Raw genomic sequence first — 19,411 nt, forward strand, 5'->3', positions numbered from 1 at the left:
TTTGTTTGGACCATGTTGTTCACTGCTTTTTCTGTAATAATTTTTTATCCTGGAGCTACTGCTGATCCTGAAATCCCCAAAGCCAGGAGACTTCTTCTGTTTCCACATTTTTTTCCCACAGGAAATTATCCTCAGATTCCCCTGACTTTTATCTCTGTACTACTGATTGGACCTGCATGCATGGTTTCCTATCTGTAGAGGTTACACTCATCTCCAGTTTGCTTTGGAGTCCACTTAATTGAATACTCCATTTGATACTTAATAGTTTTGTGGCTGATTAGCATGTGTCATATTACAACAAAAGTCCAGATGAGAACACAGGAATGAACCTGTTTGGCTGCAATAACTTTCATGTTATCCATTGTTCCTTTCACTTCCCTGATTGTTTGACCTTTCCTATTGCTTGACCTTTCCGTTACACTGTAAAAGAGTTTGTTCATACTGGGGCTGCCATGTGGGTCAGGAGGTTAAGCCCCTGCTCACAATGTTGGCATCCCTTAGCCGACCACCGATTCCAACACTACCTGCTCTTCTTCTGATCCAGCTTCCTGATCAGGTGCCTGGACAATACTTCCTGCCCAAGCACTGGGGCACCTTCCACCTGTGTGGGAGACCTGGACGTAATTCCTGGCTACCAAACATGGCCTGGGTCAGCCAACGAGACTAAGAAAGCAAATTAGGGGGTGCAAAATGTGTCCTTTCTCTCTTTTCCTCTCTCTGTCACCGAGCTTTTCAAATTAACAAACATTTTTTGGAGAGATTATTGTCAGTCAGAACTGCTCAGCATGCCTGTAGGGATACAGAACTACAATGAGTGCTTGGTTTCTACTTCATAAATCAAGTCTAGCGCAATTGGAAGTAGCCAATAGATGCTTGCTTTACACAAACTCCAAACATTTTTTAAAATTCAGAAGCAGTTGATAGAGCTGGGGAAGAAATTATTAAACTTCTTTTAAAAAGAATGTTAGAATTTGAACCTGCCGTTGCCTATAACTTCAATACATTGAGTTGTATTTTAAAAGAAAATTAGACATCAAATACCATGTAGTGCAGTGTTAAGAATGTCACTGGAGTTAAATAAGTGAAAGGCATGAAGAGAGGGCTGCAAGTCCAGGGTGTCTTGGAGAGTATAAGATCGAGGGTGCGAGCACAAGGGGTAAGGCTATGATCTCCCAGGATCCAACTTCATTTCATTCAACCGCTCACTTAATGGCTATTCATAGAAAACTTCTGTCACTGGTCAGGCGTTGTTTAGGGTGCAGTGGGGACGGGAGGTAGAAATGAGTATTTGGGTGCCCAAGAAGAACTCTGTGGGCTGTTGCAGAAGTGTGGTGAGTTGATACTATGCAGGGAGTACATTTCAAGTGCAGGGGACAGTGAGCATGCAGGCGTTAAGGAATGACCACAACTGCTGTTTCTGAGGCACCAGGGGAAAGTCAAGGTGGGCTGAGCACAGAGAGCAAGGGGAAGAGTCACAGAGGGCTGGCAGGTTGGTGGATGTGTGCTGCGAAGCCTCAGTAGGCTACAACAGTGTGGACATGGAGAAGACGAGGTCCAGGGAGAGAGCTATCATTGGCCAAACCTGTCTTCCTGTGTGTTTCTAAGGATACTGGTTTGCTTGTTACTATGGTACTGTAAGTATAGCAGATTTTTTCTTTTTTGTCCTCATAAACTAAAGAAAGAAGCACCATCCTACACTCCTAACCATCTCCAATAGAATGTCCTAAGCAAACTCATCTGGCATGGTACCTTCCACATGTACCTTGGATTACTTAGCCAGTCTTATGGTACCTAGATCTAAAATGATCTCTACTCATAACCATAGGCACGGCATGCCATGGTGATGGATAAGTGCCCAGCATTGCCCAGACTTGAGTTTCTGTTGGTTTCCTAGCATTGTTGCAGTTAAGAGTAAATTGTTGCATGTGGTAGGAAGCTGATTGGAGGTACTGAGTCTTACTCTGTTTTTCTATCCCTCCCTTAGAATCACTGGCAACTCTTGTGTTGAGCTCCCAAGCTGAACAGCCGAGGACTAGAGACACAAATTCGCTAAAAAGATCAGCTATTTAATTTTCTTCATCCTGTATCAAATTTCTGCATCTCACAGTTTGGGCACAACAGGAGGTGACACTGTTAACTGTTGCTCTTTTCACTTCCTTTTTTTCCCCCTCGCTGAACATAAACATATCATTACACAGTTACACTCCACTATATTTAGAGTTGATTTTTAACTATCTATTAAATTACATAGGGAAGCATGGAGAATCTACCTGGGGCCAGTGGAACTGGCCATGGAGATGGCCTCATTCACTGTGAAGGGTGACATGAGAGTCTGAGCAATTTTGCCAACAAACAATCTGCCCCATGGAGCCCATGTCCCTCTTGTTTCGTTAAACAAGCAGACCCCTCTCCGCTGGGGACAGCTAGCATGCCCACCACAAGCCACCCCTCAGATGTCTCACTCACCACTGGAGATGGCTTTGCCTCATCACATTGCATAGACGGAACGGATCAGCAGGATCTAAAGTGAGTTGTCCTCTCAGCTGACCATGACTAGTGGTGGCTCAGGGTGCTGGGGACATGGTGTGCTCTACCAAAGTTGAGTAGCTTTGTTAGCCTTTGTCTCTTCTGCCTCCCTCATGGGCCTGGCAATGCCTATCAGCATCAATGATAGCAAAGAGCTCCTAGAGGACAGAACATCATTCTGACGTTTCCACCTCATCCCCATGGACTCACCTAGTTTTTGGTTCTGCCTACTACTATTGTTAGTGCCGACAAGCACAAAGCACACTCACAAGACTCCACATTAACTGACAGTTAAGGTACCACGAGTCAACTGTGTGTTCCTTGCAGTCATCATCCCAGCTCTCCCTATGGAACAAGTGGGCTATATCTCCCTTCTACGGTTTGAAGAGCTGGGAAACAGACAGAGATAATAAATTCAAACAATTGAAAAAGGATGAGGCTCTTACATTTCCTGGTCCCATCCTGTTTTCTTCTGACAAGACAGCATCTGGAAGACAAGTGGGAAACCAGTGACTAGAAAGCAGCTGAGTAGGTGCTGCTGGTAAGAGGTGGCAAGGGTGGGGACAGAACAGCAGGGGGAAGATGGAGACTGAGAGGACATGATCTCTGGACAGCAGCTACCACTACCTACAGCTCACATTTTTCTGTGCACACACCAATCGAGTTGAGTGCCATCACAGCTAAAAGCACTAAGATGACGTGGTCACACTGTTAGCTACACCGCTGAGCGCCTGCCGGTGCCAGTGGAGCTCACTGCTTCTACAGGCTAGACATTTGCTTCGTGTTTTGAAATCTAGTTTTCTTCCTACCATCTCACCTTACCAGATATTTGCTGCTTCAAGTCTCAAAATGATATGAAAGACATCTAAGATAATAAGAATAATAAAGAATTTGGGGAACAAATGACACTACTAGATTTAAAAAGTGGTGCATAACTTTATTCCCTCAAATTTTAATGAAATGTTTTTGTCTAGAATTAAGCCATGTCAGGCTGGTGAACAAACAGACCTGTGATTCCAGGTCGTTTGAGCATTATTAACAAGAACACATGGCAGCTGGTAGGGGGACGAGACGTGGGAGAATACGGACAGTTTCCACAATGAGCTGGAGTCCTGTGTCTAGTGGAGCCGTGATTACCAAATGGAGCTTCATCTCCATTTTAATCGGATGGTCTGTGTCACAAAATTTGCATCTGTTCTTTCAAAATCTTTTATAAAGACACACATTTGTGGCTGAGTGTCTACCTTGTGCCCAGTGCTGAAGATCTGAGAATGACTCCTAGTTCTTCCTTTGTTGTGCTCATGGTTTATCTGAAGAACTCAATGTCATGTCAATCCTGACTCAGCAAAATAATTTTGAGCTTCTAGCAATACAACATTAAGCAAAATGGTGGGCAATACAAGAGCTCATGTATTCTCAGATTGATCGATCACAGTTTATCAAACTGACCCCATGCCTGTTGTGCAGCCTGACCCTATAAAAGACTGAAGAAACCATTAAGAGCAAGAAATCCCATCTCCAGGTGCTGAAATTTGCTTCGTGGTAGGAACTGCTGATTTAATTCTTAAAACCAAACAGCAGAACAAAGATCTGTGAAAGGACACAGTCACAGAAACAGGCCTGACAGGTTGAAGTTCACCACATTGCATCCTGTAAATAAGACAGAGGATTTGATGAGAGCCGGTGCTGAGCCTGTTCTTGGATGAGAAACATTTAGAATAGAAAAACAGAGGAAAGGGGAGAAGAGGATTGGAAGAAAACCAGTTGGGAGGGCCAATGATTGCGGAGGTCATTGGAATGAGAAATGTGCTCCTGGCATGACCCACAAGGCCCTGAGCCTTCACAGTCACTTCTCCCCGCACTTGAACCTTCTGCTCAGCACTGCAGTCATTCTCTCTCTGCTTTGGATACACCAAACTCATTTTTGCTTCTACATGACTGTTTCCTCTGGAATACTCTTCTGTGATGTTCTCATGACCAGCTCTCTTTGTCAGTCCTTTAAACCCGCTGTAGAGGCCCTCTGGAGATCCATAGTTAAAAGTAGCTTCTTTCTCAATGACACTCACTTTTCAACTTTTATGTATTACACATCTAACTCTATGATTTACATTTCTTCTAATCTGGTATTTTTACTTTCTTTAATATTTTATGTTAATATTTATTGGCTACTGAATTGCCTACCATGTAAACATCACCTAGAAGTAGATTTTATAATTACATTGAAATAATTAGAATTAAATAAACACGAATATCTTCAGTCATAATACCACAATTCATGTATTCAAGCTCCACATGAAATTAGCTCTTACATCAAACAATGAAGGTAGAAAATTTAAAAAGTTTAAATGGACATGACCACTCTTGACTATAAACTGCAAGAAAACATGAATTCCATGTTCTGTCTGCTCCCCCAACTCTCCTGCACCCTAAGAAAATAATGGAAGCTAGAAATATGTTGACTGAAATGAAAAATGGAGCAGACAGGTAAGAACTTTAGTGGTCTTTTCAAGCAATGTTTTTTTTAAAACTTATCGAATTATTTTTATTGAAAAGTCAGATATAAAGTCAGATATACAAAGAGGAGAGACAGATGGGCAGGTCTTCCATTCATTGATTCATTCCCCAAACAGCTGCACTGGTCAGAGCTGAGCCAATTCAAAGCCAGAAGTCAGGAAACTCCTCTGGGTCTCCCACGTGGGTGCAGGGTTCCAAGGCTTTGGACAGTCCTTGACTGCTTTCCCAGGCTTCAGGCAAGGAGCTGGACAGGAAAAAGGGCTGCCAGGATTAGAATCAGTGCCTATATGGGATCCCAGCATGTGCAAGGCAAGGACTTTAACTGCTACGCTATCGTGCCATGCTCCAATTAACTTATTTTTAAAGAATTAACTGTTTATATTGGAAAGGCAGATTTATAAAGAGAAGGAGAGAGAAAGATCTTCCATCCACTGGTTCACTCCCAGAGCAGCTGCAACAACCAGAGCTGAACTGATGCAAAACCAGGAGCCAGGAACTTCTTCCATATTTCCCACATGGGTGCAGGGTCCAAAGGCTTTGGGCCATTCTCCACTGTATTCCCAGGTCATAGCAGGGAGATGGATGAGACGTGCAACAGCTGGGACACAGAGGCCCAGACGAGATCCCCAGCACATATACGGGGAGAACTTTAGCCATTAGGCTACTTGCCAGGCCCAATTGTCTTAACTTTATAAAAGCTATTCACTGGTGACAGCATGTTGCATTGGCAGGTAAAACTACTGCCTACAACACCAGTATCCCATATGGGCACAAGTTCGTATCCCAACTAATTCATTCCCAATTTAACTTCATGCTAACAGCCTAGAGAAGGTAGTGGGAAATAGCCCCAGGGTTTGGGTATATGACACTCATGTGAGAGTCAGAAGTGAAGCTCCTGGCTCTGTCCTGGCTCTGTCCTGGCTCTGTCCTGGCCGTTACAGTCATCTGGAAAGTGAACTAGTGAAGATCTTACCCTCCTTGTATCTCCCTCTCCATAACTCTAACTTTAAAAATAAAGAACGCTTTCAGAATCAATTCACTTATGCAATACCACTGAGCTTTGCTCAAAACGCTTGAATTCTCTTCATTTAAATATATAGCCTTTTTGGAGAAGTCACTACCCTGCCTTTGTGTTTTCAAAACGCTTGCTGCAATGTTACTACTGTAACAGAGGTTGCACAATAAGGCATAAGGCATCCTCAGATTTACACTAGGAAAGAAAAACGAAGATTCCACGTTAGCACAAACGTTGCGTGTCTGTAGTTTGATTCTGTAGTGCTTCACAGATGCGCTTGATTACTGAATGACGTGTGGCAGTAGCCGCCAGTAGGTCCAGGATGCCCCTCCAGGTTGACCTTCTGCTCCAGGTACAAAGTCATCACCAGGAAGCCTGAGGCTGATAACAGTCTGATCGTGTCCCTTGTCATGCTGCTTGGATCTAATGACAGAGACGAGGGCCAAAGCCACAAAATGCACATTTTTTCTGTGACTTATTTCTGTTTCCTCTTTTTCTTATTTCTGGTGAAGGTGAAAATCATTTCTGATCAACTTCTTTTCTGGAAATTGTCATAAGAATTCCAAGAAGAACAATGTCGTATCAATTAGGCAGATGATCACAATGTTGGGTCTGCAATTTATCTTCAAAGAAAGACAAATCCACATGATCTGTCTAAATCTCACAGATCCTTTCCCAAGTCAGCTTCATTAACCCCAACGACCTGGGCACTTTTCATCAAGCTTGATGTCTGTCTCCTGTCTGGAGCTTGAAAATCCCCAGAGTTGTCTGATCCCCAGTGATTGGAAGGGCACAGTGGTGCGAATTTGTCTTCTAGAACAGCCCTCGCAGTACCTCTGGCATTATGTCTGCCACTCAGCATGGCCATTCTTCCGTGGTGAGCACATCACTCGCTGCGCTGTTGGCAGCTTCCAAATGTCCAGGCGAGGAAGCTCTGCAGCCAGCAGTGCTGGAGGTGCCGCTGCAGCTGCAAGATGTATGGTGTATGGAGCAGTGACGGGGCCATGTCTGCCTGCAGAGCCTTTGCTTTCCTCGGTCCCCCCTAATTTCCAGGCTTAAAGTGTGGTGGGGATCACATTGGCAGGGTTTTAGTCATTGGCTTCCCCACCAGTGATTGTTCACACCATAATAGAACATTACAATGATGTTAGAGGTGGGGAGGAAAAAAAAATCTATGGCCAATTTAGTCAGTCAAGCAGGGCTGTGGCTCTCTGGGTTGGGGCTGCAATGGGAGAGAATGTGCCAGAAGATGAGCTGCCTGGAACGCTGCAGAATACATGCTTCAGTGCCTCCTGGAACAGCCTCGAGCTGTGCAAGCGCTCATAGGGGAGCAGGAAAGGCAGGACGCAGATGGCAGGAGCCACGGATTTTTGCTCTTCGGGCTGATGACTGATCTGCTGACTGCTGTACTTATTTTTTTCCAAGGTAATTTGGATTCTGTGCTCTCAAAAAGTTACCACTAAATACTCCTTTCATATGGTGTAAAGCCATTACTGGCTCAATTGCATAGGCTGATCTCTATGTTCCATAGAGAAGTGGAAACTCAGGAGGAGGTATATCACATGTAAAGCCTTGGGGTCAAAGCCCTGTTTATCAGACCTGACACTTGAACGACAGAACTTCGCTTCTCTACAGTAATATGAGACTACCAACGCGGGGCCACTGTGTGGTCAGTTGTTCGTCAGGTCACCTGGCTGCAGGAATACCTGCAATGTGAGAAAATTAACATCTGTTGCCTGCTCAGAAAGAAAACTGTCCATCTAATAATCGTCACGTAAAATCCATTCACTAGCATCACTAACAAAGATGGAAAGTGACAGTGCTTGAGATCAGACATCTAATTTACTTAAAGTCCTGACACATTGTTTGTTATATATTTTATCTGGTGTGATGGAGAATTACAGAACTTTGCAGTTGAATTTGCCTTCTAAATGATCAAGAATAGCAACTCAGACTGGCACATCTCATTGGAGCAAACAACTACTTGTCTGGAATTTGTTTCTTCATTCCTTTGCTAACAGCACACATATCAACTCTATCTCCTTGCATAACACTATCTCCTATCCCAAGCATATCCTCCTTCAAGAAGATCACAGTGGAAGGGGAGAGCCAGGCACGCATGTACAATGCAGTGTGGATGGGCTATGGGGACAAGGGAGATACTGGGCACACCTGAGATGCATCAAGTCAGCGAGGAGGACTCTGGCTATGGACAGCTGCTTATCCAGTGATACCCGCCAGCTCAGGCAGGTGGATCTAGAACTGCTGGTTGGTCACGGTCTGCCTTAGAGTATTAATAGCTTCTTTATGAGCCTTGGACCAGAAGGCATTGAGGGCGAAACATTATTCAGTTCCCAGTGATGGCTTAGCTCACCCCTTTCCTGCTCTTAGCTGATTTTTTCATGGTAGCAGAAGGAAAAGGTCTAGTGTAGCCAGCCCACAACAAGCCTGCCTGGGGTAGCAAGGTTTCACAACAAGGGAGAATGGTGTAGAGGAGCCTGGAGCGTGGGGTAGGGTCCCTGTGAGAAAGATGAGTAACAGAGGTGAGTCGTTCATCACAAGGATCATAAGATAGTCAGTGGACTACTTCATGTGGGACAGAGTGGATTACCGTGTATTTCATGGAGCTTTGTTCTGTGATGGCAAGAGAAGCTGTTATTCCCATTTTGCAAGTCCAATCTCAGGATCACGGAGCTGGGATGTGACAGTGTGTAACAACCAGGCATCCCCATGCTCAGGCCAAAGCTGACAACATCTCACACACTTCACACATAAAAAGTCACACAAATGATTCCACCTCCCCTTTGTAAACCTTCCACCAGTGACTGCAAAATGTAGGCAGTGACTGCCTTGCCCCATTTGCTAACCATGAGAAGAGGATCTTAAAATGACAGTGATTTGATTCCTTTTGGTGACATTGCTATTGATTTTTTAAATTTAGGGCGAGAGTATGGCTTAAAACTACTTTGCAACACTATTTTGCATGTATTGGGTAATATGTAAAGTTTGCCATAATTAGGATATAGTAGACCACAGAGAATTAAGCATAATCCCAAAGTAGTATTTGACCTTTTTCTCTTTCTAAAGTTTGAGTGTAAGAGTAACTTATGGTTAACGAGTTAACAAATCTTCCTTTTGGGAGTAACTTTATTTTGTTGTGGAAAAATCAGTTAAATTTAAAATGCTGTGGAGAAAATCCACTTATTATGGAAAGAAGAAATCTGCTGAACTGCCCAAAAATAACTCAGGCAGTTAACATTCTGCAGCTTGCCTGCACCATTGATACACTGAGTTTACTACTCTGCTCCCATCTGCCAGGCCTACCTGCTCTCAGATGGGGTGGTATTTGCTTGCTGAATTAATGAAGAATGTAAGATATTTAAAAGCAGACACGACACTTAATGCACTATTTCACTGGAGTTGCTATGCATATTAGTGTGTCTGTAATGTTCTTTTTAATCTTAAACCACAGAAGTTTTAAAGAGGACAAATTCACCCCATAGTGTCCAATATCATCTGTTGAAAGACAGTATGCATTTTTTGAAGATTTGCTTATTTTTATTGCAAAATTAGATACACATAAAGGAGGAGAGACAGAGAGGAAGATCTTCCGTCTGATGATTCACTCCCCAAGTGACTGAAACAGCCGGAGCTAAGCCGATATGAAGTCATGAGGCAGGAACTTCTTCCAGGTCTCCCACATGGGTGCAGGATCCCAAGGCTTTGGGCCAACCCCAACTGCCTTCCCAGGCAACAGAGAGCTGGATGGGAAGTGGGACCTGCTGGGATTAGAACTGGTGTCCATATGGGATCTTTGTGAATTCAAGGCGAGGACTTTAGCTGACAGCCCACCATGCCAGGGCCCCACAATACACATTTTTGAGAATTACTAGGGCTAGGTTGGTATCCAGGCAGTGGGCACAGTCAGGCAGAGCCCCTGGTACAGGCCTCTGCTGGCTTTGTTTGGGTACCAGGAACAAAATTGCAGAAGTGAGGAGGTGGCGCAGTGGCGGCCGAGGCTGGAGCTCTGGGCTAGACAGTGGCAAGCCTTATAGCATTGTGCCGCCTCTGGAGTTTAGGCAAAAGAGGAAGCTGTGGGAGAGAGACTTCTGGCAAAGGGGGCCTTCTTCTTGGAGTGCAGAGGTCCACTGTGTCTGTCAAGAGGAAGAGGAATAGTGCTGAATACGGCATGATTCAAATGAAACAGGTGGACAGGGACAAGACCCTACTGGTGTCAGGGTCTCTTGAAAGAGCTGCTCACTCAGCTTGCACCCTTACAGCCCCCATGGTCATCATGTGTGTGAGAGAGCCAGGGGGTCATAGCCCTTTGGAGAAGCCAGGTGGCTAGTGGAATGGGCATAACCTGTGATCAAGGGACTCAATCCAAGGCACAGCACATTGTCCTCAGAACTGGAATTGGATAACTTGAATGTGAACTTTTGCCCAAACATTTCTGACTCTGTGTGAGTGAGTGTGTGTGTGGTCTTGAAAGGGAACATGAGAAAACGTTTGAAAGTTTCTCTTTCGTAACTAAAGGCAGAGGCTTCCAAGAAGAGGAATGCCAGCTACAGCAACCATCCTGTGCTTATGAACAAAGCCATGCAGCCTTGAGCACAGAGCGACAGAACAGAGCAAGAGCAATCCTGCTGTTCGCTCCTTGTGGATGCTGCTGTGATGTCTCTGCCGCTGTGAATCTGACCAACTTCCAGACTTGATGCTAGATGATGACAGTAATCCCTGTGCGTGCTAGTTCATCAGGGGAGATTGCATTTGGTCGACTTGCTGTATAACTTTTAAAACTAGTTATCTTTCCACTTGTCTATGGGTTTGTAACTTTTAAAAAAGATTTATTTTTTAACAAAAGAGAAGATTTGCAGAGTGAAAGATCTTCTGTTCGCTGGTTCACTCCCCAAATGGCTGCAATTGGCCAGAACTGAGCCAGGAATTTCTTCCTGATCTCCCGCATGGGTGCAGGGTCTCGAGGCTAGCCGTCCTCCACCGCCTACTCAGGCTTAAGTAGGGAACTGGGTTAAAAGCAGTACAGCTCAGACCTGAACCAGTGCTCATATAGGATGCCGCCACTTGCAAGTTAGATGATTAGCAATTTCAGCCTTAGTGCCAACCCCAGGTTTCTAATTGTGAAGAGAACCTTAGTGCATAAAAGAGCATTGTGATCACATAACTTGAAGGGAGAGGGACTAAATCTCAAAGATAGGAGGCTCCTAGACAAGGGCACAGCAGGTGATCCACGTGCAACCCACAATTTTTGGCAGTAAACCCACCGGCCATGTAACCTGAGGATGTAGCACCTGACTGGTTCTATTCAGAGAGCTGCAGGGGCAGGAAAGTCTCTTGTGGGAAGTAGACCTGGTAAGCTGATACTGGTGTTGGAGTGGGGCTCAGGGAGCCACAGGGACAGCCAGACTCCACCACGGCTCCAGCCCTGATGCCAAGGCTGTGTAGTCAATAAAATGTGGAGTGGGTTATGAAGCAGGCTTTTCTGCTTGCTTTACCTTCCTAGGGCTAGAGAAAGCTGTGGAAAAGTGTAAAGAGTGGTTATCCAAAGACAACATTGGCAGAACTGATGGAACCGATTATGAATTCTCTGAGGACTGAAAGAGCTCTCCAGAGCAGAAGGGAGGAGAAGGATGCTGTGTGGAGTGTGTGTGTGACAGAGACAGAGAGAGAGAGAGAAGGGAGACAGCATGGGCGACCTACAAAGAGGAAATTGTGGTGAGGAAGTGAGAAGAAAGACGGAACTAAACACAAAGCATGGAAATGGCTCGAAGAAAAGGAAAAAGTTTGCATGAGGCCAGCAGCCATTGCCTCTTTCAGTGGCTTTGTCCCTTGTGAAAGGGCAACCTTGTCCAGTGCCCATTTCCTGCCGCGGCTGCGTGGTCTGCAGTGCCTCCCTGAGGAGTAACCTGCATCCTGGCCCAGAAGATGGAGATGGCACTCCCTACCTTCCCCAGCAGGGTCTGAGCTCTGGCTCATTCCCTTGCCAGGTGGGCAGAACAGAGAAGGGCTGCCCTTCCCTGCCAGCTGAGCGGAAAGGTGACGTGCACTCAGAAAGGCAGGTAACGAGCAGGAGGTACACCTTGGCTGTCATAAGTCAGACCTGGAAGCTATTCGTATTGGAAGAGAATCTAGCAAAACCCACTGAGCCACAGCACATACCCATCTTTCAGGTCCTTCTGTTAACACTGACCAGTAATGTCGGCAAGTAAAAGCAGGGGTTGTAGAAAACAGTCCATGTCGGGGGTGGTTCCTACAGCACTCAGCAGATTAACAGTCATATGGGGTGAGGCAGGCCAAGTGCGGCCATGCGGTGGCCAGAGCCCAGGGACTTTCCCTCAACATAGCGCTCCTCCATGGTTGATGTCTGCCTCTTCTCCCTTTCTGTGCCCCCTCTCCCCTCCTTTCTCTCTCCCGAGCTGTCCCCAAATCTAAAATGAAACAGTGACACAGGGAGAGAAAGGAGCCCACTCCTGTAAGGCAGGCAAAGCTGCTCAGAAGAAAGTCTGTATAAATACTGGCTCTAATTATAACATTAATACGGCTGGGATCACGGAGGCACAGACAACCGACATATGGCAAAAGTTGCAGCCCCAGAACTGCAAATGAGAGATGCTTTCCGGAAGAGAGAGCGGTTGCCCAGGGAACCAGGCTGCCTGCATTGCCTGCAGCCGGAGCAGCTTCAGGGTCTGGCAGGTTCAGTCCAGGCAGAGCTCTGCATCCCAGCTCTCCTCATTCTTGCATCACGTGCCATGTGCCAGACTCTGCGTTCAGAAGCAGAAGAAACAAGGCACCTCCCCCATGCCAGGGTGGCCAGAGCAGCTACATCACCCTGCAGGTTGAAGATGTCCTGAGGAAGGCAGGTGCTGGGCTGTGGACACAGAGCTGATGGCACAAAGGGGGTGTTGTGCTTCCAGCCTTCTCCTCTGATGCCAGTCTCGCAGGTCAGGATGCCAGGAAGAAGGAGGGATCACCCATGAAACAGATGGCTGGTGACTCTGCTGCTGTGCCCAGGAGACTCTGAGTCTCAGCAGTGGAGGCCTCTCACTCCCTACCCAGTGCTCCAAAGAATCGTTCAGGTACCCCGTGTGCATGCAGCACTCTGCACTGCAGGATGTTCCCTGCTCTGCTGGGTTCCAGCAGGTGAGTAGCCAGGGATCCTCCAAGCTCTGGCTCCTTGGAGAGCTGCCCTCAACGCTTGACCTGGTCCATCCTCCAAGCCACAGACCGAGCCATTGAAGCAGAAGCGTTGCAACTCACTGAGTGACCTTCAAGACAGAATTGCCTACAAGTTAAAAGATTCTGGGTTGGGAGGGAGAGATGAAGGAACTGCTTCCACACTCCAGCAAGAAATGAAAACTGCATGGCTTTTCTGAAATGCCATAGGCTGTGAGTCCACGCACATGGGTGAAAATTGTGTGGACTTTAACCAGTCACTCCGTTTTTACAACCAGAGGAATACTTGCAACATTAACAAGGGTGTGGGTAGGAGGATGCAGAGAAAACTTAGTGGATACCTCTGTGTTCGGCAGGGCAGGAGGGACCACACATGGCATAATATATGTGTACCAGAGTTGAGCATCTAAACCTCATGGTGGAAGATGTGGTAAGAATGCATTGTAAATTGGCACATGAATCAAAATGCCAAGTGAAAAGTCTGAGACTGTAGGTCTAAAATAAATGGACTATGGTATGAGTTAAGATTTCATATTTGTTAGAAATGCAGAAAGAGAGAGAGAGAGAAAGAGAGAGAGAGAGGTTCACTGATTCAGTGCTCCAAATGGCAGCACCAACAGCCAGGTCTGGGCTACGAGGAAGGCAGGAACTCCACTCTACTGTCCCAGAAGAACTGGGACCATCATGCCCACCTTCCTAGGCACATTAGAAGAAAGCTGGATTGGAGGCAGAGCAGCTAGAATTCAAACTGCCACTCTTACGTGAGATGCCAGCTCATCAAGCAGCAGCTTAACCTACTGTGTTATATCCCTCAGTGCAGATCTCACACTACAATTTCAGTAACACTGCCTTATTAGATTGCATGCGATTTGTATTCACTTTATATTGTTCTGCACTTCGAAATTTCCTGCAATGAACTTGAGCTACCAGTAAGTCAGTTCAGGAATCTTTGTAAAGAACACCAGGCTAGAATCATTCCAGAAGCAGTGGACAGGTCTGGGATGAGGCCTCAGGGTGGTTCATGATGAGAGCCCCTCCCTCTCTCTTACCATCTCTCCTAGCCCTTTGTCCCACAGTCAGCCACTGAACAGTTCACTTGTTCTTCCAGCCAGTACGTGCTGCATGCCTCCTGGGATGGCTCAGTGATACCTTAGAGCCGCCTGCCTCCCAGCATCGGAACTGGTCAGCAGTGTCACCGTCAAGGTCCATGAACACAGCAATGGGCAGTGGGAGTCTAGATCCCTTCTCTGAGCAGCGCGTGCTGTCCTGATCTGCTTCCCTAGGAGGTGCTGCAGCTAGAGACTGCTCCCCTGCACTGTCCAAGCCCTCTTCTGCCCCAGCTGCGCCTGTACAGAGGCACACGCACTTGTGTGCACACGCACACACGCGCACACGGGACAGACAACCCGACAGCTCTCTGGCTGTGCTCCCTCAGCCATCAGCTGCTGTTTATGTCCTCGCCTCCTCATTTGGCTCCTGGGAGGATGTTTCAGCAGACTTTCTAGAGAGAAAGACAAAAAATACAATAGCTCATTAAGCTAATGACCCTTAGCCAGGCTGCCTGTGAGCAAGCGCCTGAGCACAGGCAGACAGGACTGTGAAGCCTTCCCACTGCACAAGGGCGTTCTTCCCCTGTCCTTTGTTTCTCTGAGGAGCAAGCAGAAGACTGCATTTTGGGGGAACCTCGTTTGTCTGTTTGTGTTGGGGTGAGAGGACTGCCGCTGCGAGGAACGGCAACGAGGAACTTGCTGAAGACGTGCTGAACTCCATCTGCTCTCCCCGGGGAAGGACAGCCCTGCCGCTAGGCTGGATTGAGAAAGCAGCTTGGACAACTTCACTGATGGGGGGAGTTCAAAGTGCTCGGAAAGGCTGAGGTTGATTCCAAGCCTCAGGTTTTGATGAAAAGCATTCTTCCCTGCAGCCATCGAACTGCAGCCTGGGCCTTTCAGTAGCAAATTCATTCCACGTTCATGTGCTTCTCCAGAAACATAATGCCTTTCGCCTCCTTCTTCTTCACCCAGGCTCCCCCACGATATTCTACAACTTGTGGCATCCAACCCTGCCCTTGCCCTTGTGGGGTTTGCTTGTGCTTGTCCTAGAAGCCAGGCCAAGGCGTGATGCTGCTGCCCCAGGCTTTGTTTCCAAGCACTTTCCAGCACATAAAAAACAGAGCACACATTTTGATCTTCTCTATATTTTGACCTTATTTATGCACAAAGTTTGAAGGAACTGGAAAGAATTTATTTTGAATCTTGAACAAAAAGTTAGAAGCTCTCAGCAAAGCTGTGGAAAATGAGAGTGGAGAGAGTGGTGCTAACAGCTTCTGGCCATGGAGCCCACACAAATGCATGTTTACTTCTGAGCTGCCACTCAGCAACGCCTGGGAGGGAACAAGTCTGTTCCACTTGCCACTCTTCGGGTAGTGATGGTGGGAGGCCCTGACTGCACACCACAGGTTCCACCCTGTCCCAAACCTGCACCCTCACTCATCAACACTTCACAGGACCCTTGCAAACAAAGACTGTCATTTCATTTGGCAGGGAGGAAACAGAAGCAGAGGCACTTGAAAGAATGGATACAAAGCTAGGTAACACAGCATCGCCAATGATGTTGGCATCCTCACATCTGCCATGGACTCAGGAGTTGAGTTCTAATCTCTCTGGGAAAGTCTGCAAAAGACAGCAACAATGGTGAGGAAAAAATGTGACTGCTGGTTTATTTGCTGGCATATGCATGTGTAAAAGTCCCATATGTGTCTGCACATACAGCAAGGGGGTCAGCAGGAGCATCCTCTCGGCACTGCACATGCTCAGAGCCCTCCAGCAAGGCATGAGAGTTGTCAGTGGTGCTCATTCTGTGCCCACAGCTTCTTATTCTGGGTACTTCATTCTTGCTGTGAGATCACCCTACTAAGGCACGTGGGAGGTGATGTCCTAAGCCTTGGTTGGGGCGGAGGGGTAGGAGTGGGGGTGGCATCAGGCAACTAGGAAGTCCTTTTGGAGGGGAGGATGCCTTCATTTTTCTCCCTCCGCTGTACAGCTGTCATCCCTCTGCTCAGAGAGCAAAACAAAGCCTTTGTTGACCAGAGAGAACATTCGGCCCTAAGAGAGCACTAGAGACAAACTAGGCTTTGCATCCGCTCACTGGAAACTGAGAGCTTCCCCAGAGTGGTTCTCTACTGGGTGTCTGGCAGTGACCCAAGCACCAATAAATGCCAAGAACCTGATGATAAACTCTGAACCTTAAAGTTAGAAGGCTTCCTTACACTCAGTCTGAACTAGTTCATTTGTAGGAGAATCACTAACGTTCTCCAAGCAAAGTCTCCCCGCACTCCCTGGAGATCTAACCCATCTCGGTCCAAACAAGGCAACCCCGACTGTCCTCCATAGGACCAAGACTGGATGCCATCTTAGAAGGTGCCTTCCAGAGAGTCCCTTTCCCCCAACAGGGAGAGGGACCCCAGCACACCCCTGAGGGGGGCTCAGCTTTTGCCGCCGTCTGTGGAGTAGCTGTCCCATGTTCCGGTGGAGCACCTCTGGCTCGGCTTGGTACTTTGTTCCTGCATCCTGCTCTGAGCTGGGCCATGCCATGGCCCCATTACCACTTCCACTCCTTTCCTCTATGTTGAAAACAATTTACAGAAAACTCTGACACCAAACCCAGACACTCACACAATTGCAGGATCCCAAAACTTTAAGCCATCCTCTACTGCTTTCCCATACCACAGGCAAGGAGGTGGAAGAGAAGTGGGCCACTGAGCCATTGCTCTGGGCCCTCATTTCATTCTTGTGATGGCTCTAAATTGACACAGGAGAAATTAAAGACAAGGCAAGTTTTCATTCGTAAGTGAGAGATATTTATGAACGACGCTTCAGGGAACATCACTTCCAAGCACAGGATTTCTTAAGTTATACATTCAAACACAAGTTATGACATCACAGAGTAGGAGGCTTAAACGTCACTCCTTATTAGAACATTGCTCTAGAAAGCGACAAAATGATTGTACAAACGCTTACTGTCAGCCGTGTCTGATAGCATTCTTGCTTCATTTGGCATTTTCCAGGCTGCAAGTGAGGATGAAAATATTTTAAGGTTTCGTAGAAAATACAATTCTTTTACTTATACTTGTGTCTCCACCATTTTGGTGTTATTTTCTATTAGTGGTTTATAGAAACTTCTACAAATACTCTGCTTAAGAGTCTTTGGCTCTTATGTGTTTTGAATATAACATTAAAAGTATTTTTACTACATGGACATTTTCATGCTTAGTAGTTCCATTGATTGAGACATTTTATGTCTTGTCTAAGACTTCTTTAAAAGAAAACGCCTTTATTAATGCTATAATATCCTGTTTGTTTTATTCTTCATTCGTCATTATTCTTCACTAACAATGAAGAATAACAATTCTTCATTCATTCTTCATTAACAATACATTAAAAATAATTTTTAAAATTTGCATCTGTATTGAACATGTACCGATTGCTTTAACTATCCCCTAAACAATATAATAAAACAGCCATTTACATGGGATTTGCATTATACAGCATCTAGATAATGGTTTAAAGTAGTAAAAGTAATACAGACATCACTTAGAGTATGTGAGACGATGTGCAAGCACTGTGTGGTGTGATGCAAGATACTTGAACACCCATTCACGAATGCATGTCTGGGAATCAATTCCCCTTGAACACAGAGGGACCACTGTGCTGATATAAGAGAGTACTTTAAGAAGCTCATGGGCTCATGTGCCTAGCCCAATCCAAGATCCCGTCAGCCACATCGAGGCAGCTGGCATGATAGACATTCCGGGGCGAGAGCATAGGCCACCCCTCCCTCTCACCAGCCACAACTTTGTGCAGCTGGCAGCTTGGTCCACCTGTACAGTGGGTCCCTAACACACAGGTTTCTAGGATCTTTATTCATTTGTGCTATTCTCTGTGTCCACCTCTTTGTCAAAATAGTGTCACTTAATTTAATTTCATTAAAACAAAGTCCTGAGTAGGGGTCCAGAGCAATAGCCAAGCTGCTGAAGTCCCAGTCTTGAACATACTGGGTCCAACATGGGTGCTGGTTCTAATACCAGCAGCCCCGCACCCTGATCGTGGCCTGGGACGTCAGTTGAGGATGGCCCAAAGCCTTGGGACCCTGCACCCGTGTGGGAGACCTGGAAGAAGCTTCAGGCTCCTGGTTTTGGATCGGCTCGATGCCATCTGTTGCGGCTGCTTGGGGAGTGAACCATCGGATGGAAGATCTTTGGCTCTCCTCTTCTCTGTATATCTGCCTTTACAATAAGAATCTTTTAAAAATGATAAATTTTTTAAAAAATCCTAAGTAATTGATCATTAGGTAACCAGTCCTTGCTTTTCATTTTCAGGTTTTTTTTTTAATTATTATTATCAATCTTTTATATGAATTGTAGAATTGGCTGTGCATTATTTTTTCCATGAAATCTGTGATCCAGATTGAAACGTAGTTGCATTCATAGCCAATGTTGAAATGAATTAACAATCTTGAGTCTAATTCTATCCATGACCTTGGTATGCCATGCTCTCTGTTTTGTTATGTTGCCTTTCTTGACAGGATTTTGAATTTTCGCAAAGATCAGAAACATGTTTTTCTATGTTTCTCAAAAAGCTAATTACCACATAAAATTTATTTTATCTATTATAGGATTGAATTAGTCCCGAGTTAATAATCAACAAAGCTAATTTTTAAAAAATGTTATCATCCAGTAGACAGATTACCTTGACTTTTCTGTATAGAAAATAATTTATTTAAAAATTATTATAGTTCTGTCCCTTCTGATATCTTTTATTTAATTTATTTCACTGGATGAGATTATTGAATTGTATTTATGTCAACGGTGACTTTCCCTGGATCTTGATTTAAATACAAATTCTTCTAAAGCTTTGCTGCTATGTGAAACATTTTATTTGTATTCCCAGTAATGCATGACTTCATAGTAAATAATTCTATTATGTTGTTCTCAAGGTTTAGTTAAGTAAATGAGTTTTTGTTATGTGTTTCTATCTGCCTGCACTGTCAGCTATAATGAGACAAATGACATTAGTAGGTATTATAATGTTGAATGATAACTGTATTACTATGATAAGAACTTCTGTGTCAAATATAAAATATTTGCTAGTATTTTATATGGTATTTTCC

This window comes from Ochotona princeps, chromosome 8 (genome assembly GCF_030435755.1).
Source record: "Ochotona princeps isolate mOchPri1 chromosome 8, mOchPri1.hap1, whole genome shotgun sequence".
NCBI classification, from domain to species: Eukaryota; Metazoa; Chordata; class Mammalia; order Lagomorpha; family Ochotonidae; genus Ochotona; species Ochotona princeps.